This window comes from Passer montanus, unplaced genomic scaffold (genome assembly GCF_014805655.1).
Source record: "Passer montanus isolate IOZ18808 unplaced genomic scaffold, ASM1480565v1 scaffold75, whole genome shotgun sequence".
Taxonomy (NCBI): Eukaryota; Metazoa; Chordata; class Aves; order Passeriformes; family Passeridae; genus Passer; species Passer montanus.
The window spans coordinates 1,216,866-1,243,564 of NW_024372702.1; the positions used below are offsets into that span (position 1 = coordinate 1,216,866).

The window sequence follows — 26,699 nt, forward strand, 5'->3', positions numbered from 1 at the left end:
AACTGCAATAATAAGCACCACAAAAAATCCATTTAAAAATTATTAATTTTGTATTCAGAACAAGTTTTCAACAGAGTGAAGTGTAGCCTCAGGTGTAATTTACATTGAACAACTACGCATTATTTTATTTTCTTTCAGTGCTCATTTAGCAAACATTGACCACCTATTTCCTTGAAGAAACGTTATGCAGATGGTAACGAGGCTGTTGTGCTGAACACCTGTAGGTCCACAGTTAGTGATAATTGGGATGGGGCTGTGGCCGAGCCTCATCCCTAATGGGCTACATCTGTGCAGGACAGGTGACTAATATTGAAGGTAACAAGACATGGAGTGCCCAGATGCACTGACCAATCACAAAAAAAGTAGACAGGATACACAGGTGCAAGGCATGAATATGAGGGGCATAAAAGGTTGGGCTAAACAACCTTTACAACAAGAGTAGAGCAGAGGCTTGGAGCTTTCTGGAGTGTTATAGTGTTGCTCTTCATGGGTTGAAGCTTTCTGAGGTTGTCTGGTGATACTCTGTGTGCTGTGGCCATCTCAACTGTGACATATGCTGGGATAAACACTAAATACAGGTGATGTTGGTTCTGTTTTCCATCTTGTTTGTTTTCTCCTATCTTTAATGTTAGGGGTTTTTTAAAGTAGTCATAATTTACATATATTTTTAATTGTGTGTTGGATTGTTCTCAGTCTACCAAATATTATGAAGTCTAGTAATGATCTGAGAGTAAAATAAAGCAGTAATGGCTCTTCCTGGGGACGGGAATGCAAAATGGGGAAAAACCCAGCAACAGTAAATGAAAGGGACTAGTGGTATCAATTTGACATGGTAAAGAAAGATGGTGGTGAGAGTGGTGCCAAAAGCCCTCATGTTCTCAGAGAAATGGTTCTGGTAGGCTTTGCTACTCTAAGGAGTTGTGGAGGCTTTGGGTATGGCCTGTAAGTTGTATGTAATGGTAACCGATTCCATGTGGGTGATGTTCATATGTGTTTGTGCTTGAAGAGTTATTTTTTTGTTTAAGATATAGTTTTGTGTATTATGATTCATCATTATTGTTCTTGGTTCCTTGATGTTCATTGCTTGGAAGAGTAATTGAACAATGGTAGGCTTTATGTAATTCCCTGAACTAGCTGTATACAGTAACTGATCAATTCTCACCAACACTGTGAAAACTATGTGTGGTGTGTTGTCTGAATATGTAAAAGGTGTCAACATCTGCACACTGATTGTGTTCCAGTGCCTTGGCTGTCCTCTGACAACTAGGTAGAGAATACAAGCAGCTCCTACTTCCCCCTTGTATATTTCTGCTTGTCTCTTTATCTCCAAATGCAGACTTATGTACAAGAAAGGTCAAAATACAACAGCTTAGAAGGCAATAAAGTAGGTGGTGTCCATGTAATCACAATGACATAATGGCCTTTTTCTTGAAAATACACTTAACATTGACCATCTCCAATGTTATTTATTGGCTTTCTTGCCTTGAATTCCATAGCTCCAAAATTCTCTCTGATTTTTAATACTCCTTATTTTACATCTTCATGCAGTGAATTTTATCAAAGGTCAATGAAATAAGTTTTCAGTTGTTTTCTGGTGTACTTTGGCCTGTGTCATCTTAATCTGTTTATCCACATTCAAGACCAATGACACTCATCTGAGTAGTTCTGCGCAGTGTTTTTATAAAATAGCAAGATTTATGAGCAAAGGATACAAATGAAACTGATTCTAAGAATGAGGAAACTAAAAATATGTAGTCTTACATGCATCAAACAGAAGATATTAAATATATATTTTGAAAATTCTAGTAACTGTATGATTCAGTCAATTATATTAATATCTTGTATTTTGGTTCACATATGATGAAGAATATTATCTTTCATGATAATGTCACTGACATTTTATACTTAATGTCAATTATTTTCTTTGAAGGTCATTATCTGTGATTGGGGTTTTAAAGTTCTTCTGAGGAATGTGTCCAACATACAAACCAGAATAAGACCTGAACATAGAGAGTGATTTTAATTGTACTCCTTTTGATTTTAGGATAGAAGTGTTCATTACAGCTAAAAAAAAGTTTAATGAAAGGTAAAATAATGTAAGAGACAAAATTCTGCAGAGGTCAGTTACTGGATATTTTTTTAAATCTATTAGTAGTAAGATGTAATAGATAATTTTTAAAAATCTAAAACATTTTTCCTTAGAAAAGGTTGTATTTAGTTCTGTAGGATGGACAAATAAGATTATTATCATTGAAAACAATTTATCTTTCTTTTGTGACTTATTTTAATTATCCTTTTTGAGTACTACCATAGTCTAAAGAAACCTGCATTAAAAAATAACTAATCATAATTAGACATTGCTCTTTACCAGTAAATGAATCTTATTATTATTAGCTGGGTTATCTGGTCATGCAATGAACAGAAAAAAAGGGCCATTGGAAACATATTGTGGTAATTCAGTGGTGATAACTCTTTAAGAGTTATTTTCAATGTAAAAGGGAGATGTCTGCCACAGGCTGCAGGGAATGATGAGAGGGGAAGGCAGATTCTTTTTACAGGAATGGCATAAATGTCATATCATTAAGTACTAATAAGATGGTTAGGAAATTTTTAGCCTTGGAAATTTTGATGATTATGGTATATAAAAAGCCATCCTGAGTAATGCAAGTAAATTTAGTACATACTGGGATAGAGAGGGCTATGTGACCTGCAGATCGTCCTCATAACTCTAGAGAAGAAATAAAAATTATGTCAATGGAAGGTCTAACTAATCCTGCCTATTCCTTCATTTATATAAACTGCTTCATATAAACCCTCTTGTGAAGAGACCTTTCCTTTCGTTCATCAGTTCTAGACTAATAAAACAGCAAATGTCAAAGCTGGAGTGTGCAGTCAACTAAAAGAGCTGGCATTCAGGAAATAGATTGCCATTTAACAGCTCTACATTACTATTATAAGCAAGTACAACTGTTTTCATGAAAGATGTGTACGTTAAATGCAGAACTGCCCTTGTCTAATCAAGACTATATTTCAACACAAAGTATTTTTTAAGCAATGAAAAGGATGATGTCGCTGCTCTATCCAAAAAATAATTGATGTAAGGAGATAAGAGATTTAACTTTATTTTTTCTTATCTAAAATTTATATTCACAGCTTTATAATATATGAGTAAGTTTTAGACTTGTGTACACATTGGCTGTTCACAGAATTATAGAACTTATTCTTAGCTGGAAAGGACCCATAAAAACCAAGTCCAAATTCTTGCATAGCACACCTCAAGAATCAGCATGGGTCTGACAATATTGTTCAAACCCTTCCTGATCTCCTGATCTCTGTCAGGCTTGGTGCAGGGACTACTTCCCTGGAGAGCCCCTTTGAGTGCCTACCCACACTCTGAGTGGAGACCCTTTTCCTAATATCCAGCCTAAAGTGCCCCTAACACAGCTTCTTGTTGTTCCTTTGTTGCTTTTGCTCTGATCACCAGAGGGAAGACATCTGTTCCCCTTGTGAAGAAGCTGTAGACCACAATGATGTCCCCCCTCAGTCTCCTATTCTCCACGCTGAACAAGCCAGGTGACCACAGATGCTTCTTACATGGCTTTCCCTTTAAATCCTTCACCATCTTTGTAGTTTTCTTCTGGACACTCTCTAATGCCTTTGTATTTTTATTACATTGTGGCACCCAAAACTGCCCCCAGCACTGGAGATGAGGCTGCTTCAGTGCAGAGCAGAGTGGGACAATCCCCTCCCTTGCCAGGCTGTCCCTGATGCCCCCAGGACAGGGTTGGCCCTCCTGGCTGCCAGGGCCCTGCTGACTCAGATCCAGCTACCCATAAACAGGACCCCCAGGGCTCCTTTCCCCAGTGCTGCTTTCCAGGATCTCATTCCCCAGTCTGTCCATACATCCAGGTGTAGCATCTGGGGTCCTTTCCCCAGTGCTGCTTTTCAGGATCTCATTCCCCAGTCTGTCCATACATCCAGGTGTAGCATCTGGCACTCTGTTCAACTTCTCATACTAAGTATACTTTCAGGTCCTCCATTCAAGTCACTTACCAAGATGTTAAAGAATTAATATGTATGTGTAGATATTTAATTGTAGATAATTCATATAGGCTTTCATTTAATATTACTGTTAGGAGAAAAGAAAAAATTGTGTGTTGGCCTTTATGGCAGGCTATCTGGATTCATGCTCATGAATTTCAGATTTCCAAGATATAGCTTAGATTCTGCGGATAGTTGACACTTTGAAATAGAATTTCAGTACTCAGAAGTGTTGCATAATTTTCTGTTTCATTGGAAGTACTCAACAAGTTTTATGAATGTTTGTAATGGTTTTTTATGTGTCCTTTATCACAGGAAAAGTGGGAACTTATTTGCCTAATGTCAGTTAATAAGTTTTACAGAATTGTAAATTTATTTGGGAAGAAAAAGAGAGCTCAGTCTGCTATATATGCACTGGATGGGAAAGCATGTAATTGTATGGTTACATTTTCTTTCAATCCAAGATTTACTGTCTAAGTGAAAGGCATGACTAGCAAGCAGTTAGAACACCAGCTCTGACACAGCTTCTACGCCCAGAATGTCTGTAGATTTGAAGAAAATATGAGAACAGGATCTACTATATAGTCTTTTTGTTGCTCTGTCTTTTATCAGTGGTCAAATTCTCAGTTTTCCTGCCTGCACTAGGACTTTCTGAGCAGTCACTGAAGTATGAGAAAAGTAAGGTTTGAAGAGAGTAAGAATTATTTATTATTATTTATTATTTATTCTGCACTACTGCTCACAGGTTTAGGAGGACATCGTTGTCTAGACAAAGAACTGTCCTGGAATACTATGGATAACTCAGGCTTTGGGAATTTAAATGACAATTTTAAACCTGGTTTGGGTTTTTTTTTTTCCATTCTTCCCCAGTGGAGGTTTCCTGCTTTAATCATTTACTTAGCTGGATTTGTAGGTGGAGATGTAGTACTTGGTTAACAACAAGTTTGTTGAAGTTGTCTTCACAGGCCTCTGTGTAAAGGCTCTAAAAATATTACAAAAATCTTAAACTGAAATTTTGCTTTTCTTATTGTTGGTCATTGAATGTATATAACCCTACTGCCAGTCAAAGTGAAAGGTAGTACATAAGTACTTCAATACATGTAACTGCAGTCCCTGGAAGAGCTACTGCAGGAGATGAATATTTTAAAAATCTTGCTGTAGTAAGAATATGAATGTCTCATTTTCTCTGTATGTCAGAATGAGTCTGAACACACATTAGGATGCATTTCTCCGGAGAGAAATACAGTGTCATCTGCTGGGAAAAAACTGTGATCCTGGGCTTCAGGAGTGATTTTTTTCCAAATGTCACATCTAATTAATAGAAGTACTTGCAGTCACAGCACAAGTGTATTTTGTTTGGCACTCTGACCAGGATTTTGTTGGACTACAGTAAGCATTTCGTCATTAATAGAGTGATTATGGGATTCCCCCAACCCTAGGTATTAAAAAGGAACTGCAAGAGAAGATATCTGATGAATTTTTATTTCTGAGAATTTCATAAAGAACTCCACCTTCAAACAAAATGTTGTACTCTTTCTTCATTGCCAATATCAGACCAGTTTGTACTGGATCTTTGCTCAGACACACAGGGATGAAGAGGAGACCCAAAGTCATCTTTAACATTCTCTCTTTTCCTGCAAAGTGTCCAAGTACAATCTCAAAACTTTTTTATCCTAAATATAAATGTTATTTGTTTTGGGAATGTGTGCAATCTCAGTGCTCCCTTAATAACAGATACCATACACAATAAAACAACATTTCTTATCAATTTATTTCAGCTAAAATATTAATAAGAGATTACATCAACTAAGCTTTATACACTAATTGATTGATGAGAAATATGGTATCAAAGACAGTGGTTTAATTGGACTTTGAAGTCTAACAGATCTTATTATTTCTCTATAACTAACTGAAAGGAGGTTCAGCAAGGTGGGAGTCAGTCTCTTCTTCAGAGGCAGGACCAGAGAAAATGTTCTCAAGTTTCACCAGGAAGTTTTAGATTTGATTTTTTGAAAAAAATTCACTGAAAGAGTGGTGATACATTGCAACAGGCTGATCAGTGAAGTGATTGCATCACCATCTCTGGAAGTGTTAAAAAAAAATGTGAAAATGACACTTGGGGGCACAGTTTAGTCATTAATAGAGTTTTGGTTAGTGGTTGGACTCCATGATCTTTAAGGTCTTTTTGAACCTTAACAATTCTACTGTTTTAAGACAAGTATTTAAGTCCACTATTCTTTAGAATGGAGAGATGTTTGGATTTGGAGTTGGCTCCTACACAGCAGTGAATTCTATTATGGTAATAATCTCTGCTGAATTTTTGAAAGAAATGTCATCAGTGAGATCATGAATAACATTTCACTGAATAGGAATTTAAAAATAATTTCAGGTGGACTCATTTCTGTGATACTTAGATGTGTAAACATCTCACTTTTTAACTGAATTTTAAACATTACAGATTAAATGCTGGCAGTTTCAACTAGGAAGTTATTGAAGGACTTTTTAAGAATTGGTGTTGCTTCCTTCTTTGTAAGACACTTCTCAAATTTGTTAGTAACACATTACAGAAACAGCCTTGTCTCTCTACAGATTGTTTGTATCTGCTTTCAAGATTAGCATTGCTATACAGAAAGTTTCTGATTTTAGTGGGGGAAAAAGAAAAATCATTTCTGCATTAAATAATGAGAAGCTATGTAACATTTATGCTCAGGATTCTTATCCATAATGTACCATCATAGTTCATTGCTTAAACCTCAGAGAAAACAGCAAAAAATGTAATAACAGTTAAGTTAAACATCTACATGTAAAATAGCATAACCCTATGGTGAGAAGAAGTGTTTTAATTTGGGACTTGGATAGCAATGTCAAGTTTATGTAATTAGCTGTTCATCATGGGACCTCACATTCCTGATATAAACATGCTGTTAGCACATGCAAGGGAAGGACAGAACAAATACAAACTCCAAATTAAAACAGCAGTGGTAACAATTACATTGTAATCATTATATTCTGCCTTCAGTTAATATGCAACATTGTCCATAGAATGCTCCTTAGGAATTCACACAAAAGAATAAAAACCTGCCAGTCTTTATCAAGATATGGAATATTGGTGTCCTCTGCAGAGTTTCAGCCTGAGGGACTGTCTCATCAATGCCATAAAGAACAACACTTTCTTTTTTCAAGAGGGAATAAAGTAAGGGACATTGGTGGGTATGCTCAATAGTGTGGTACACCTGACAAGGTGCTAAGAAAGGGAAGAGTGCTCAGCTGAGCTGAACCAGTCACTGTGTCCCATGGTTTTAGAGAAACTCAGGCACAGGATGTGACAATCGCATGTTTGGTTTCACCCATCTGGTACCCACATTTGGATGGTGCTCTTCTTCAACTCCCTCCTCACTGCTGTCACGTAGAAGTCACTCTTCATAGCATTCTAACATTTTTGTTAGTGGCACTTAAAATGTTCTGCCTCAACTATACTATTTCTCTATATTAGCCAACAGCTGTTAGATGTTTTAAAATAATTTTCACAGAGTTTGTGAAAGTGTGTCAGCTAATTACTTATAATTTCGCTTCAGTTTTCTAATTTCTAGACCAACAGGATGTCCCTTTTCATAGATATGCCCAGATTGGTTTTAATGGCCTGAACACAGCTGGCTGTTATTGGTTTCCAGTTTTCCTTACCTGTATGGGTTCTGAAAAATGCATTTAAAAACCAGAATGAAATTAGGAACCTTTTAAAATTACTTGAAAAAGAAACCTTCAATATTCTTACCTTCACCCACCCTGGAAATCTACTAAGTAGAGCACATTTGAAATAGGTAGATCTGTAAAAGCTATGTCCTCTTTCCTCCATCATTAAAAAGTTTTTGGAAGCTTCAGCTGTTCTACTGAATAGCTCAGATGTTTTAGCCTGTACTAAGTAGAGCACATTTGAAATAGGTAATCTGTAAAAGCTATGTCTTTTTTCCCCCATCATTAAAAAGTTTGGAAGCTTCAGCTGTTCTACTGAATAGCTCAGATGTTTTAGCCTTCATCAGCCTCAAAAACCATTGGAGCTAATTCTGCTTTTTGATATGCTAAATCAGAAATACAGGAAGATTTATGTTGCTTTTCCTAAACTGAAACAAGAATGGAACTGTTTATGGGTGGCTTAGTATTATTTTGTGAATTTGAAATTTCAATTTGAGTTTTTCTGGTTGAACCTCTTCTCTATAGAGAATATTAACGAATGTAAGAGTTTGTTATATTGCTTTTCCTAAACTGAAACAGGAATTGAACTGTTTATGGGTGGCTTAGTACTATTTTGTGAATTTGAAATTTCAGTTTGAGTTTTTGTTTTCTGGTTGAACCTCTTCTCTATAGAGAATATTAACAAATGTAAGAGTTTGTTTGCAACTAATGTTTAGGGCCTAGAACATTCACCAACTGATTTTTTATGGTATTATTAGTATATCTGTACTAATGGGACAGTAACAGTTGGAGGTTGTGGAGGTTGTAGTGCCATCATGTTAAATCCGATGCAAAGCCATAAATGATGCACAAAAGGCATCATTTGCCAACCAGGCAATCAGTTCCACTTGAATGTAAGAGTTTGTTTGCAAGAATGTTTAAGGCCTAGAACATTCACCAACTGATTTTTTTATGGTTTTATTAGTATATCTGTACTAATAGGACAGTAACGGTTGGAGGTTGTAGTACCATAATGTTAAATCTGATACAAGGCCATAAATGATGCACAAAAGGCATCATTTGCCAACCAGGCAATCAGTTCCACTTTTATGCAAACCTTTAATGACAACATGAAATTAAAATGCTTAAATGACTTACAAGTTTCATTTCTTTATTTCTCCTCTTCTGTTTGCACTACGCTAAATACAACTCAGCATAACATTTCAAACAAGACATTCCCTAAATTAATTAGATGCAGGATTTTTTCACATTGAAAATGGAAAACCCATGCATTGTAAACTTGCCATCTGAGATTACACTCAGCAATGAAAGTATCACTAATTTAGAGAGAATAATTGCTCCCATAAAATATTATTTTCAGATATTCCATGAGATGTGTTTGGGATTTCTGCTTGCATATTTAGCTTAGTATTAACAGGGGCTTTTCCATCGACATTAGTGTCAAATCTTCCTATTTATAGTAACTCCTTTCAAGATTCTATTTTAATATATAACATTAAGGTAGTATATAAGCCAAGGTGTTACAGATTTTTATGAGGTGTCTTTGCAAATGCACATGTGCATTTTACTGTTAAAACATTACAAACAAATATCAAAGCATCTATGAGTTTAGAACAAATAGTTTTACATCCAATAGCTTTTCTTGTCCTTGTAGAGATGAGCACAAGCAAGGACTGCAGACGTGACTTGTAGTTTCCTAGCAGTATTTGGATCCAAGATTTGGACTCGAGCAAATCTTTGCTAAAGGTTAAGGTTAGCAAAGCCATTAAGTGCATATTTTAGCAGTTCTTATCTTATACTTTGCTGTAAGACCTTATGCCAAATAATAAGTTCATCTACTGTCTGTCTTTACAATTACACCGAAATCTTAACTAATGAGGAAATGGATGAGAAATACTAAATCCTTTAACTAGAACCACTATTTCTTAGACCACAGAATAATAAAATCAAAGAAGCTGCTTTAAGCAGGTCAGTTTTTTTATTTCAAGATATCAAGGAGGCCCAAAAAATCCTCATACTACTTTGCTGAAGAAGAACCATAATGCCTGCTCAACCTTTGGTATCTGAAAAGTAATCAGCCCTGGTTAGTAGCAGAGCAACTTCAGTGAGCCCTGGCCTGTGAATCAATAGGCTGAATTCTCCTGGCCCTTTCCAAATTCTATTTCCAATTCTACAGTAAGGATTAGTGTAGATTTATCCCCGATAGACAGATAAAACTAGCAGTATGTGCAGACTTACTGTTTAATAGACTGGATCTAAGGTATCAGTGGTTGCTGAAATGGACTGTCAGCTAATTTAGATGGGGAAAAGAGGAGCTGTGTCCTGCTGTCCCTTAAAGCAATATTGCCCTTATTGTCTTCAGGCACCAATCAGAAGATTTCTTCTTGGCTCCTGCCTTTGTGTACTTGATATACTAAAACATTTAGCAAATACTAATTGCAGGAGTAGCCCATATGAAGACTGTTCACAAATTTTAAATTTGGAAGGTTTTTTTAATGAATCTGGAATCTGTTTTATTATTTTCTTAACTGCAAACATTGTAATACAGATTTTCATTTGAGTCTTGGGGGTAATATCTATTAGGAGGTTAGTGCCTGTTGTGCAAATGTAAGTACTATTGTTTAGTGTTACTTGTTATTACTTGGCTTAAAAACCCCAACATTGGAATAAATCAGTCAAAGCTGATATTACAGGAACAAGTGACCAAATACTCTGGAAACAATGGTGTAGTCTTCAAATCATGAACACTGCTTTTACTTAAACTTGCTTACTTGAAATTCTTGCTTATTTGGCAATAACAAGAGCCTTATAAATCACTGTTAAGTGGAGTACAACTCTTTGTACTAAAATATTATATTTTTTTTGTCAGCAGAGCTGCATTTTTACTGGGGCAATTTTTTTTTTTTGTTTTGGTCAGGAGAGTTGACACAAATGAAATTATTTTATCCTTTTGTGGTGTGAGATGTCTTTTATGGCATCTTTGATTACACCACAAGATAATGAGAGAAAGCCTCCATAAGTTAATTAACTTTGGACAAATGTGGAAAACAAGAATAAAATTACATTGTTTCTCTAATATATTCAAGGTTTTTCCATTCCTTGATCTTCAAGAAAGAGGACAAATAAGTCTTTTTCCCTCTTTTTTTTTTTTTTTTTTTGCTTATTATTGGGGAAAAAAGGTGAAATTTTGAAACAGTATTAGCAGTCATAATGGAATAATGGTTTTGTAACTGTTAGCAGAAAAAGGAAACTATAACCTGTCATGAACAGCTTTCTCAAATATGCCTCTAAAAAACATACAGGCTTATAATTTGGTGGTATGAAGGCTTATATAGTAAATGTATTTACAGAGTTTATATGGCAGAAAATCAGTACAAAAATATTTTAAGGGAGAGGCAAGTGAGAAGATGCTTCATGTGGTGAAAGAAATGATGGTTCATTATCCCTGTTCAGTTCTCCAAAGTTTGTACTATTAAATAGCTTTCCATGGTCTTCTCCCTCATTCATGAATTTTTCAACCTAATCTATTCAATCATTCTCCCTACAGAACGTGCTAAATACTTTTGCTTAGCCTTAGCATTTTCTTTAAATCCTTTGTAGCTTTACTGTATCTTTCTTGAGATCCAGAAAAGGAAATTTACTGTATATGTATTTCACTGACTCAATCTATTTATACAGCTGCATAATAATGATATTTTATTTCCTATTTATTTCCCAGTAGTTTCTGGGACTCAGTTTGTTCTAGCTGCTCACAATTGGGTATTTTTATAGAACCACTTATCATAACTGAACTATCTCATTCCTAAATGGGGAAACCGAGGCTTTGAGCCCATTATTGTGTGTGTAAACCTAAAATTGATGGAGTGGAGAGAGGGGTACTTTGTATTTAACTACATTCAATTTTCACATTGATAGTACTTAACCACTGAGTAGTGTAAGGAGATACCACAGTTCTTCAGATTCTGGCTCTACTAATTCAAAATCATAGGCAAATATTGTCACTGCTTTTCACAACATTTCTCATATTATGAACAATATAGATCCGTGGAAGTTCATGGGTGACCTTCCCTGTGGGAGCACTGAGATAATCGTTATTCAGTATATCCTCTTTTTCTCTTTGGTAATGAGCACCATATCAAAAGTTAACTCATAATTTAAAAGGTGATCTTTTTAATGGGTTTCCCTTGTTTATACATTTGCTACAGTCCTAGGAAGGAACTGAAGAAGACTTGTGAGATGGCTTTTAAAATCCTGACAACTCTTGCCTAGTATGCTGCTCATTTATGAGCACCCCAACTTTGTTCTTTAACAAAGAATAATTTTAGAGACTATTCATTTCTTGACAGAAGTTTCAGCGTTTTCAGATAGACTTAGTCAGGCTTACAGGATGTTAGGGGAAAAAAAAAGTTTCATTTTACAAAGTAGTATATTATCTGCTTTATAGTCAGTTCCTTTAAAGCATGGTTAAAATGGTCTCCAGTCCTGGCACCCATTTATTTACTGCTGTTCTAGTTCTGTCTGTTCTATAGCTGCACCTACTGATTCTTTGTTTAGAAGGGATCATCAGATAATGAGGCCTTCATAAAGGCTGGTGAATCCCTTTGAAGCTCATGAACCATAAACATATAAGCATCTCGTTTGCATTTTTCTTCTAACTACTACAGTAGTACGTATATTTTATATTTGGATTGTCTGCTGGCTTCACACAAACTCTCTGAAAGGCTTCTTACTTTAGAATATTTCAATAAGGACATTTTTATTAGATTTTAAGCTTCATTTTATTTGTTCCCTAAAGAGGTTTGAGCCTTATTTTTATGTGTTAGCTTTTAACTTTTCAAAATTTAGTACAAGTTATTTGCTTGTTAGCTTAATATAGATATGCAGTAAAGGATTCCTTCCTCACATTTTTTGTACATTGCCTTGATCATTATCTAAGCCACATTCCTCTGAGTTTTTTGGTTATATTTTCTCTGTATTTCCTACATTTTAATACAGATCATTAATTGCACCTGCAATTATTTCTTTTTAATGCCTCTTTAATTTAACAAATTTACTTATATCTATGTAGACCTTCTCTTGGAATTAGGCAAAATAGTAATGAAATGGAGGTAAAATGAGAATGTGCTATGAAACATCCTATGAAAGAACACAGCTAAAATTTAATAGAAATAGTTTTAAAGAACTAGAATAAAGTTAATATTTTATTAAGTAACAGTAATATTTTCATTTTTTTAAACATTTCACAAATGAATTTTGACAGAATCCATGATGTGGCTGGGGAATGGAGTATTTTCATTATCTAACATTGAAAGTGTCCATGTATGCTGTTCTGTATTTTTACACATAAAATTCCGGATAAGCAAGGAGAGAAAAATATAAGATCCTAATGATCAATTTTCCAGTTTAAGTAGGGAAATAAAGTCAGTAGTTTCTCTGCTACAAATTAATGACAGTTCCAACAAACAAACTTAATTTTCACATCACCCAACTATGTGCCTTCTGTTTTTTAATCCAAATCACAGCATTCTCAAAGACAGTATGCTGTTAAGTAACAATTCAATTAAACAGGCAAACCATCTATCATCAGCACTGAGTGATTAAAATGTCCTTGTTATCAGCACTATCATCCATTAATTAAATGCAAGATCAGTTTCAACAGAGGAAAATCTGCGAAATTAGTTACAGCAAATTTGATAAATCAACTCCTAATTAACAAAAGCTGAAAGATTTATTTTTTTATCTTCTTTTGTTTTAAAAAAGTGAATTCAAAGTCAGATACTATGGAAGTACCTGAAGATGAAAATAATAGAAAACTGGCAATAATATGCTCACTGCTCAGTTTTAAAATCTGTATTTGTCATCTTCTGTGTCTTGACAGTATTGGTCTTTTCTTAACATTTTGTGGGAAGCTTGAGATGTGCACTTTGCCTGAGATTAAAAAACTGCTTTCTTCACTAAATTAAATAATATGGAATTAGAAAAGCAGGCTTTCTGACAATAATATCCTAAGGAGGAGCAGTAGTATCCAGAAGTTTTTTAAAGACTGTAAAATTGTATGAGAACATCATCTTGAGATTTTCTCACCACTGCAATGCACAGACAAACCAAGGAAGGTGCACATCCACTAGACATCTAGGAAGGTGAACCAAGTGTAAGGAAAATGAACTTTTCTTTACACCTACTCTGTTATGCTAGTCATACACAAAAGAAAATATTTGGATGTGTAGAAGAAGTTCTTTTCATATCTGTATGTAATGACAGTAAAAACTAGAAAAAAGCACCCTGCAGGTTTACAGGAGAACAGTGAGAGAACCATCTAGGTTTGTTTTCTAGGACTTTTGGGGTTCTCACAGAAGTGAAAGATTACATGACTCAGTCTAAGTTAGCATTCATTTCTGATTTGCTTTTGAAATTTTCTTTTTCTCAGCATCAGCAATTCAGTGAGGCCAGAGAAGTAATCTTAATCAATTCAAGTCTAATAGTTGAAGGTTAGAATAGAACAAAAAATATCTCTATTTCCTTACACTTTTAAAGCCCCTTATTTTGCCAAATTTGTTTTTTACCAGTCTTTAGAATTTTTTTTGAAGACTAGACTTTTACCTCTATCCGAAAACACAGAAATAAAACTACCAAAATTTTTTGCTAAATCAGCACTTGAAATGGGAATCTATTATCAACACATCAAATTTTGATCAAATGATAATGGTTAAGTACTGTCAGCTTTGTTACATGTTCCTATATTTGCACTTTTAGTCTTGCATATGGGCGTCATTTTCAGGATAATAAAAACTTACTTTCAAAGTCTTTGTCTTAATTCCAAATTAGCTTTGAATGCTGAATTTAATTCAAATTAATAAATGATTAGATGAGAGGGAGGTCAGCTACAACACTGGTTTGTGTGAACTCTATTATTAAGAAGACTTTTCTTGCTTTAAATAACAAAGGTTTTGCCTGAACAGTACTTCAAGCATACATTCTTTAAAATCTTCTTAGAGTGAATTATTATTTAGAGGAAGAAAGACAGCTCTGTCTTCAGTTTTGGATTACTTTCCACATTTGTGATCTTGTGTATACTTATATTAAAATATATAAATAAATCTATAATATATACATCTTAGCTGAATATATTTCCTGTTTAAGTAAGTACATTGTCTTAATCTTGCATTTATTTAGTGTCTTAATGTCCAGGAATTTGATGTGCATTTCCTACAGTTATAAGTACTTGCAAATAGTTCTGGTTTTCCTTCCTAATTGCATACTCATTAATTAACCTCACTCTAAGAGCAACTGTGTTCTACCTGAAATGCTAATAATATACCAATTATTGAAAGCACTTCCATGGAAAAATGTCTGTGTCTACAGATTAATGACAAAATGATGGGCTTTTACTTTTCAGTAATGAGTAGCCAAAACAAATTTGCCTGTCTAGGAGTTCTAGTGCTGGATTTTCTTCTCTTTCCTTTCTCCATTACTCTCTCTCCCTTTCCAACTATTATTTGTGGCGTCAAAAACTTTTATTTCCTAACTGAAAATGACACTGAAAAGGAGAGTTCAACAAAAAGAAATTACTCTGGCTTTGGTGGAAAGCAAATATACTCTGACAGCTTCATAAATATAAGGAACTACTTCTAGTGATGTAGAATACCCTATTTCTTGTGCTCACTGTCCTGCCTCCCCAGGAGGCAGGTGCGCCTTATAGCTGTCATGTGTGTCACTCTTACTGCAGATCTCTCAGATCTTTCACTGTGGGTAGCATTTAATGTTAATCACAACATCTCCCTCTCCATTAGAGTAATTGTTTGTCTCTCCCTCCCTCCTGTGGCTGTTTATTATGCCTACAGTCTATCTACATAATTGTTATGGGTTGTAAATGAACATCTTCTCTCTTGGTAGCAATTATATGGGTAATTCTTTACCTTGTTTTCATCACACTTATGACCAGATGATACTTTTGATTTGGGAAGGAAATCTTGCAAAAAAAAGAGAAAAAAAAAGTAAAAATATTTTTTGATAGAACAAGTATATCAGATAATGTTTGGCCTTTGACAGTTGGTTCTGTCAAAGGAAGCAAGTTAGTCTTAGCCGTGGATCCTTCCTTGGCTTATTTCATTCCTTTAGGAAAATTGTTTCAATTAAAGCCTGTAAGAGCCTGTTTAAACTTCCTGTTTCATAACATTATTGGGATAGGGTTATATATGTATATTTTATTAAAAATATCATAGCTGGTTTATGAAAGAGACATTATTCACTAAGAAAAAAATCACTTCTTTGACATAATCACTAATTCAAATCCAACTAATTGAAAAGTCATAATTATAAAAAAAGCCTTGGAACATGATTTTATGGCCATTCATTAAATACTTTATAAATGTCATAAATTTGTCACATAGATGAACCCATTAGTAAAAAGAAAAAAATCATCCCCTTAGCTTTAAGTGTTTTCTAGCTGGCCAGTTAACAAAAGTCAAGGCTAAAGAATAAAAGAAAGTGATCAAAACACTCAGCAGTAGAGAAGGAAAAAATTCCTACACCTACGTAAGTACAGTTCTGTCAGAGTTTGCCAACACTCATAGTAATGGAATTAATTGTAGACAGAACTATGTTGGAAAATAGGACCACAAATCAAGCAGAACTTTTGCTATAAAGCATATTCTAATAATTAACTTTTTTGATTTTAACTAATCTGGCTAGAGACAAAGAGGGAAAGAAAGAACCAGTTTATAAGTAATTTACCCATTACATACTATATTATTTTAGAATAGGTTCTTGTTTTCAAACTTGGTTTCAGCCAGCTCTGACTTCCTTAGTGTCAAGTAGTTTAGCCAAATACCTTGGGATTTTCCTTTATATCATTTCTCAGTCCTCTCTATTGGTTTTCTCCAAAATCTGTCTCACTATGAGCTTCAGACTTGTAGCTCCTTTATATGAGTTGTTTATTGTTACATAAGAATGTTATGACGGCTTTATTCTTATTCTGTATATGAGAGTCCTGTGTCTCTGAAACTTCCCTCGTCAGGATGTGCAGCTACCCTCGAAAGAAGAAACAGAACCCCTTATTCCAGAAGTACCAATCTGACCTAATAATTCACCTTCCCAGGGGAATTTGACAATACCTTGAACAAAATACTCGCCAAACAACAGAAAAACCCCTCTGCTTCACTCTAGTCAGCTAAGCTTTTAAATGTTAAACACTTCTAGATTTTTGACTAAGCAAGTTGTCCCACAGCTAAGGATTTAGTTCAGTCCTTTTTTCTTAACATTAAATATTTGTTTCCATTTGTATTCATATGTGTATGCATTTCCTTTTTACTTAAGCCCTTGCTTTATCCCTGACCTCTAAACGCAATATTTCTTCCTTTTACGAAGTACAACTCGCTTAGCTTTTCAGTGGCAAGGACTGATATCCCAAAATGTGTGACTGACAGCATAAATAGATGGTGGAACAGGAAATGTAGCCACTGTTGCAGTGTCTCTGAAGAAGTCATTAGTATATAGATTACCAAACTGAGATTTTATTTACTTAAATCTGCTTTCAAGCAATGTCATGTGGGATTGACAATGTACAGTGCAAATACGAAGCTAAATTAGAATTTTAATCTGCATTTTAGCTGTATGTTCTCTATTTAATTTATTTTCACTTGCAAGAGTCCATAAAAATATATAATTTAGTCTATTTCTCTGTTATGGAAATATTTGCATTGTAATCTCTCATATCCCTGTTATATCCTACAAAGTGACTAAAATGAGTTCAGGTTCACTGCCAAAGGCATCTATAAATGGAGATTTTAATTGAAAATTACATGAGATTATGAATAGATCTATAAGATAAGTAATTTAAGACCATAATTAGAAAAAAAACAATAATGTAAATTCTGCTTGCCTCTATATTGCATTAAAAATACCAGTTTTTCCCCCTTGATCTTGAGAACTTTTTTTAAATGTTGAGTTGTGTTAAGGGACTTCATACTTCCAGAAGTGGTGCAGGAAGAAAAAAGAGAGGGACAGTGAAAGGAAATAAGTAACCATACCTCAAGTCTTCTTTACCAAAATAATATAATTTTTAAGGTTTGTGGAATGTCAGCATGATATTGTGTAGTATCTAATTTTACCCTTGTACAGGCATAAAGTGTACCAAAACTGCATGTATTCAGTCAAAATTTGAAATAAAAATTATCCAAATCTGCTTTTGTGTTCAAAAATTAAATCAGAATGGCAATGGTTAGGAAGACCTGCAGGGTTAAGATGGAATGAAATCCTGAATTTCAGTTTTAAATTCAGGAATTAGGTGCTCCGAGTTGCTCCTCATTGAGACATTAAAATGGAGAACTTCAAAATAGTGCTGACATGTTGGCCTCCTTAGGTCAACAAGAATTTTCTTTTTTATTCACATATAACAATATACATATATACAGTTATTTTTAGTTGAAAAACTTACTTATTAATGACAGACACATAAAGCATTTATCATGTACCATGATAAATTTTCCACATATTGATATCAATTAAAAATAATATCTGCCTATGGAACTTGTTGAATAATTTGAAGTCATGCCTGAAAGAAGACTCAGTGCAATGTGTTCATATTACTATGTATATTGGAACACACTGAGTTTTCTATAAAAATAGCTGTACAAAGTTATTAAAAATCAATGTGTATCAGTTCTCTAATTCCTCATGAACTACAAAAATTGAGAACAAAATACAATAATTTCTGTAGATATCTTTGATTTTGTTTAAACTATTTTAGAGATTATTTTTTAAAAAATTCTCCTCCTATGAAGAAGGAAAAAAAAACTTTACAACTTCATATGATTTTTTGTTTACTCTTTGGCACAAATGTTTACCTTTTGTCTTTGTTTCACATAATTTTATATAGAAAATAAGCAACTTGCCACAAGATAATCAGCCACATATTCAAAGGCTAAAAGAATTTGGTTTTTTCAGCCTTGAGAAAATGAGGTTTCAGGGTAACTTTATTGTGGCCTTCCAGAACCTAAAGGGTACCTGTGAGACAGATGGAGAAAGATTATTTACAGGAGCATAAAGGACAGGACAATGGGAATGGCTTTAACTGCAAGAGGTCAGCTTCAGATTAAATGTTAGAAAAAATGTCTTTACTGTGAGGCTGGTGAGGCACTGGAACAGTTATGGCTGTGCCATCCCTGCAAATGTTCAAGGACAGGTTGGATGGGGCCCTGAGCAGCCTGCTCTAGTGAAAGGTGTCCCTGGCCATGGCAGGGTTTGGGTCTCTTCCAACCCAAGCTGTTCTGTGATTCTACAACATTTAAGTCCAAGCCATAAAACAGCAAGCTTACAACACTGCAGTCCTGAGGAGATTAGATGCCATTATCTACAAATAACCTCCAGCAGAAGTCTACCGGATCTTCTTTTCCATAAAGGAAATTGTGTAGCATATTAAAGTTCATAAGAAAGCTGCCACACAGTCTCAGATGATGCCTGTCAGACTCTGTCATTCCATACATTTTGTGATCCAGTGAAGTTTGCAAACACCTACATTTTAAACATGCCTGAAAAATTTTATGAAACAGTGTAAAATAGGACTCCTTTAATGGAGATTCTCCATCCTCCTGCCCTATGCTCTATTCTAACAAGCCAATATGTTAACAATCTTGGCTCTGACAACTGTGCAAAACTATTTAATATTCTTTTCATGTGGAAGCTGTTGTCTGATCATTAGTCATGTTTAGTTGCACCTGCAATTATTTTTTCATATATTTAATATGCCAATTTTATTGCAGTGACTGCTCTCAGGAGGTTTATTATAGTGATTACAGCAATGTTAATTGTTGCATTCATTTCAGGATTGCTTCAATGACAATGTGATCAATGGTGATATTGGGAAATGTCAAAGTTTCCACAAGTTTAGAAAGATTTCATTAGAATTTGCTACCTTTTTAAAACTTTGATTTCCAGAATTCAGACTCCATTTCTCTCCAGGCCTCCCTAAAATATCCTTTCATTAACATCCACTGATTTTTTTGCAGTGTAAAGCACTTCCAAAGCTTCACACATTGTACAGGTTTATAGGTGAGCACACATGTTCAAGGACATTGTCTACCCTTGTTCTTACCTTGACATCTCTACTACTTTAGAAGTCTGCCGCTTTTCCCCTTGCAGGTTCCTTTACAAAGAACTGATAACATCTGAGCATAGTCAGTGGCTGATATAGTAAAATAATTGATCACATTTGGAACTCAGACTTCTAGTGTTGAGAAAAAAAAAAAAGATTGAAGGAAGAGTTGGCTGTGAGAAAGTATTAGCTTTATATTGATAGTTGAGTATTTCTTGTAACATCAGGACCTCAAAGGATTTTTTTTTTTATTTTTTACTGAAGAGGCCTCAAATTTCTTGCCAGCTGTGTAAGTCAACAGACTTACTTTTAAAGAAAGAATCACTCAGTCTAGATGATTGCTACGGTATGTAATAGATCTCTTAAAACTGGCATTTGAAAATGGAAACAGATATTCATGAACACTCTTGTTCCAGGCAGGCTGTGCAGAGCCATTGTTCTATAGCTGTCTATATTACTGTTCAATATAGATGTGTCAGTTCACTGAGGACCTCTCTGCAATTTGTCCTACTCTGAAACTCTAGAGTTTGATTTATGGGGGTTTTGTTGTGGCTGTCTGAATTTTATTTCAGCTTCTAACAGACAATCATTATGCTATGGAATGACAGTCACAAGGACTTAGGAATTTCCTGAAAATCCACTATCCATTGCCTCAGTTAAGGACTTTTTTTGGAATCTGTGACCAGAGCAGGTCAATATTAACAGCAGATTAATGTTCTTTCAGATTGGGCAGTTAGAATGGAATGTTTTGAGGATGATCTCCCACATTTTTAACTCTGACTAGAGAAAAGTAAAAGCCTTGAAAGAAATGAATTTGTTAAATTGGTAGCACAGACAGCTTTATTGCTAGTGCACAATGTAATAAAGGATAATTCTTAACAAAGTCTGTAGATAAAATGAAATTAATTATCCTAGTCATCTATTTAGGGAACCTGATGAGGATATTTCAGTGGACCTGATTTAGTTTCTCTTTGTTTAGGTTCTTCAAGGCACAGTTTGTCTGCTTAATTGACAAATTTCACTCAATTTACCTCCATATGAGAACAGCATTCATTGAATTGATTTTACTTAACTCTCTTTCCCTGAAGTGGACTAAAGTCCCACAGATTCTTCATGTCCATTAGCTTTTTCTCTCAGGCTAGCAAATGTCTGTGTCCAGCAAACTGCCTTCTGCAGTTATGGACTATTTAAAACAAACTTGCATGGCAAAGTTTTGGAAGCAGTGGGGGCTGCAGGGGTGGTTTCCAGAAGAAAATGTTAGCAGTTTCCCTGTGTTCAGTGGAGGCAGCACCAAGGGGAACCTGTAACTGGCCAAGGCTGAGCCCAGCAGTGATGGTGGTAGTGCCTGTGGGAAAAGTATCTAAGAAGGGGAAAACATGCTGCACAACAGCAGCTGGGAGAGAGGAGGGGGAATATGTGAAGGAAACAGCTCTGCAAACACCAAGGTTAGTGAAGAAGGAGGTGGAAGAAGTGCCAGAGATGCCAGAGCAGAGATTCCTCTACAGCCTGTGGGGAAGACCATGGTGAGGCAGCTCTGTCAGTGTGTCAGTGACCTTGAGCCTGGAAGGAATGAAGAGGTGAAAGGAAAGTGGTTTAAATTTGTTTTTACTTATTATTACCTTTTAATGATTTTTTGCAATAAAGCAGATTCTCTGAGGTGAGTCTGTTTTGCCCAATCATTGAGCGATCTCACTCTGTCCTTACCTCAGCCTCCAGCCTTTTGTTATGGTTTCTCTCCCCAGCCCAGTTTAGGAAGGGGAATAATAGAGTGGCTTAGTTATACCAGGCATCCAGCCAAAGTCAGCCCAACACAATAAAAAAGAATATTTTATCTTCCTTTTAAATACTAAAGTGCATATTAGTTTAGAAAATGAAATTTTGTTGGTAGTTTACCTGCTTTGTCCAGGGAGTTGGAACATAAAAGTCCACTAAGAATCAGGATTGTTTGTTTTGTTTTTCCCTCCTAAATTTTTCTATGCTTAAAATCAGGTTGTATGAACTATTGATTCTTAGATTTTGTAACAGATCAACTGTGTTGGGTGTCTTGGAGACAAAGACTAGAAGGAGGAGAAGGGGATAAGTTGGAAGAAAGAGAACTGGGTACAAATATGGATATGGTGGTTCAATGGCAGTTTGTATTTTGATTATGAAGACGCTCTTTTCTTCATATATTTACACAGACAACGCATTAAAATTTTCTAGGAGAGAGGTGACAAGCTTATGGATATTTTTGGTCAAACCATTGTGTGAAATGTAAGGAAAGGTATCAAGAAAGTTACAGGCCACAAAAAAATGTCTCCAGGGTTCATTGTCCTTTTAGGGGTCTTCACAGCATACATTGAGTTCCCCAAGAAAGGAATGTGCTAATATTTCTTGCCAAAGGCAATTTTGAAAATTTTAATGGACTTTCAACATCTTTAAGTGCTTTTTTTCCCTTGTTGCTTGTATGGCTGAGGGTGTTTGTTTGTTTTTTATTGTATTAGGTTTTTGGGGTTTTTGTAATTTTTTTTTCAAGTAAATGATATTTAATTCAACATGAATATATACTGAGAGAGTTGTGTCTGACAAAAAAAAAGTTAACGTTATAGAGATCATCCAGAATGTGAAGTTACCTTAATTCTGTAACCTTTTGAGGAGTCCTTATTGTAAACTAATGTAACAATTTTAAGGGAAAGAAGAAAATGTCACCATATTTTATGCTGAGTGTACACCTGTGTCCCTTCCCCTAAAGGCTTGCTGCAGACATGTTTTGAATTTAGGCTGTGAAATGAAAAAGCTCCCCTGTTATCTCTTTTCTAAACTTCAGAATAGACCTTGACAGCTGACACAGAAGTATTTCTAGCTCTAAAATACTGATGATTTAATATACACAAATATGTGATGTAATTTGAACCGTACACTTTGTCAAAATTTATCTGATTGACAATTTTCTGAATACATTCAGACACATTTCTTCCATGCAAATTCCCTAACTGAAGCCAGAAATTAATTCCCTCAGAGAAATGCTAAAACTGGATATTTATAATACAGCTTTATTGAAATTCCATGCTAGTGTCAAGAAATTATTATTAAAAACCTAGGATAGGAGGCTCCCTTGGTAGTTCAGTTTGTATCAAACACAAACAAGTCTTTTCCTTCTTGTCTTGGAAAAGCTGGCTGGCTGCTGTTTAGGCTTTTGTATGAACTCACATGTCAGAGTGCACTCTTAGTCTGAGTAGAAATTCACCCAGCACAAGTAGAACAAATGTCTTCTGGAAGCTACAACACAGTAACATGATGTACTCAGTTTCCTTTTAAGCTAAGCATTGGATATGGGTTGTACAGAAGCATAGTATGAAGAGGAAGAGTAGTAGAAGTCTAATTATTTACAAGCATCTGCTTTTCTAAAATAAAGCATCTTGATCCTTTTCTGCAGTTTGCTGCTCCTCTCCTATTTTTCTGATTTCTTGTCTTCATAAGAGAAAATATCAGAAATACTATAATCAGCACTGTAACTGAACAGTAACTATATCTGAGCAGTTACTCTAGCCAATCCAGCAAGTAAACAGTTAAGGAGGTTAACTATTTTTAACAATAACTCTAGTATAATTCTTATTTCTTTCTCATAATTGAAAGAGTGAAACTACTCTTAATTGCAAGTCAGTGACACTATCTTTAATTGTTCAGTTTCCCCCCCCATCCTCTGGAAGAATGATCAATTTATTGTTGACTTCACAGGTGCTTTTAGCAGGGAAATGTATCTCATTTGCTAGTTCTCTGAGGACTTTGATGCAATGACAGTCAGCTGTCAAACCCAGCCTCTAAGGTGAGAGAGAAGTTACTGTTGCCTTCAGGCTCAGCTTCATTTACTATGAAATTTGTGATGGTGGAGGTTGGAAGAAAGCATTAGATTAATTTTTTATTAACTCAGTAACTACTTTACATTTCTGTATTTCATATTGTAATTGAACTTTTTATTTGAGCTTCTCAGGAAGCAGCAGTTCTAACATTCTGATCAAGTTCTGTATAAATACTTGATCTTAAATTAATATATACAGGTAGAGGATGTCATGGTATGTATAGAAGTCTTCCTGGTCTCCTTGTTGGCTTGCTTAGGGAATGAATGAACTGCAGTCCTGGAACTTTGAAGTGAGTATGTCTAGAGCTCCTGGGAAAAGAGCTCTAGACATATAAAATGTAGACAGCTGCTATCTCTCCTTGGACTTGTATCCCTGGCTAACGGAATGTAGGTTTAAAACATGTTCAACTTTCTGTAGTTCCTTAGGAAAATGAAAGAAGACATGAAAGTTCTACAGATATTAATTTATTTGGATAATCTTATTAAGTATAGAAAGCAAAGAATTTGAAGAAATACTTTAGAAAAACTCTGACCAGAGCCCTGCAGATGAAAGCTCTTAAATCATAAATGTGTACTGTACGGGACATATGGATCCATAAAATATCCAGGAGGTGTAAATGCATCCCTTGATAAAATATAACAGTTTCCAACAATAGACTTCAGAGCTAAGTATTCACAATAGTGTTAATTATTTTTAAAGTTACTTAATTTAATATCCAGTATTTCATATGAAGCCCAGTAAGTGGCAAAGAAAATGGACAACATCTGGAATAGAAAATGAAATTATAATCAGAAATATCAAGGATCACTTGCATAAAACTGGGACAAGGCCATGTACTCAATTATTAATTGTTTCTATCAGTCACAATCTTGTCTGGCTCTTAGCTGTTGTCTTCTGTGATTTTTTCTTCCTACAGAACCCTTTATGATATAAAATCTATTGTCAGCATTTTATTTTATCACTGAGTTCCCTTGCCATCTCTCATTGCTAGGTCCTCACAAGAAGATACCTGAAATTGCAAAGAATCCCATTTCATTTCTGGCCTGTAAAATAATCTTTATAAGAAATTCAGTCTTCTTGCTCCTCATGGCTGTTTACTGTCTTTTCAAAATCAATTTGCTTATCATACCAGGTAGCTGAGAAGCATATGCAAATGTGAACAAATTGCTACAGAGGACATGCAGAAGTAATTTTGTGTATGTGCCTTTTGAGTTTATATAGCAAATATTTTGATGGGTAATAAATTACTTTGCAAAGAGCTTTAAGAAAAAGGCAGCAGAAATGCAATATACTGTCACTGTTCAGCCATTCTTTTGTGTTGATATTAGCAAAGAACAGGAAAGAAATGCTCAGATCACACCCAATCTTTGTAATTGTGACTGTATTGCTCAGTATTTCTTGCTTAAGAAATATCTGTTTCTTATAAACAGTGACACAGCAACACATGTATCTTCAGCTGTGCTTGATAAGAACTTCTTGTCTCTGCTCGAATAATTATTAATTTATAAAAAAGAAAAGCTAAAACTCAGGAGTTTTGGATACTTTCACAGTGAAGCACTGTGATGTGCCCTCATTTCAAGTAAAACACCTCAGTAAGAGTCTACATGCTGCAAAATATGTTTCCTTCTTTTATTCTCCTTAGCAGTAAGAATGAGTGTTAATTGTTCCTAATTTGATTCTTGATGGGTCCTTACCTAATTAACACTTAAAGAGCTTTTATAAACATAAAAAGATGTCCTTATGCAGAGGCAGAAGATGACTCATTGCCATTTTTACATATCAGTACAAAGGCTTTGTGATAACAAAAAAATACATTTTCATATTCTTGTCTGACCTATCAGACATTGTGATTTGAAAGCTTCATTCTTGGAACCTGACATAATCTTAATGTAAGATATGTGGTTCTATTGTGCTGACTACTAATTAATCTTTATAATTATAGTATCTTTCAACAATAATCATGATGATAAGCTGCATAATAACAGTTGAAAGGAAATAAGTACCTTCATCTGCACTTGAGATTGAAATGCTCTCACTTGATGGGCACTGGTGAAAGAGAAATATCAATTTACAATAATGGACTTATTCTTATGGAGAGTGAAGTGTGACTTCACCACATCTTTTTTCTTGTTCTCCATTCAGTTTTTTTTCAGTGAAAACACTAATGCCTTATTATGACAAATCAGCTGGAGAAGTTCTTTTAAATTAAATCCTTGACATACTACATGACACTATTACTTTTCTTTCTGGAGAAAGAATAAGAAAAAAAAAATTCAGCATGCCAGTACAAGGACAATAAAAATGTCAGTAAAAAGGCAGTACTAATGGTCATTCACAGATCCATTTAAAATAGCCATCTTTTTTGTATCAACTACTGTGTAAGCCTATAAGACATCAGACTTTCTTAAGTGAATAGGTACTTTTTCTTTTTCTGATTGCAAGTCTATTAATGTGGGTGTTCCTGTCTATCTTTGGCAGATAGATCTGTCTCCATCTGTCCTAATTATATTTAGTAATTTTCATGTTTTTAAGCATGTGTTATATTTGACTAGATTAGGACTTATTCCTTACCTGAGAAACATAATGAATGCAGGTTTTGGCTGTTTAAGTCTTGCTACATATTGCAGCTGAAGTAAATATATGGAAAATTTTCTAGCAATATGCACAGTAACATAGTAAAGAAAGTGTGATATCTTTCCACTGTTGTTACAGGAAGATTAGGCACAGGAAGGATTTGATACAATGTTTTATGATGCTTTAGACTTTTTTGAGTGGGGAAATTAAGTATATTTTGACTGATGGAACTGAGGCTGTTATATTTCATATAACTAAACAGGTAATATAGATAATATATGAGAAATTATACTTTTAAAGATGCATAAATCCCTATACTGTTTATAAGGAATTGGTAAACTTGTGTGTATATATTTATATGCATATATATATATATGCATGGATGTTATCATGATCTTTCCTTTGCTTTCTCCAGCCCTTAACTAATATCTGTAGCAGCTGAAAATTTATTTACAGATTGCATT

The 26,699-nt window shown here is 34.8% G+C and overlaps 1 long non-coding RNA gene across 1 annotated transcript; it reads left to right on the forward strand.

Annotated features, from left to right (window-relative positions):
- Positions 1–443: 443 nt before the first annotated feature.
- Positions 444–24,741, forward strand: LOC120512546. Its single transcript, XR_005630041.1, has 3 exons — positions 444–578; positions 23,540–23,627; positions 24,653–24,741. It is a non-coding gene; the product is annotated as an uncharacterized LOC120512546 (long non-coding RNA).
- The last annotated feature ends 1,958 nt before the right edge of the window (positions 24,742–26,699 follow it).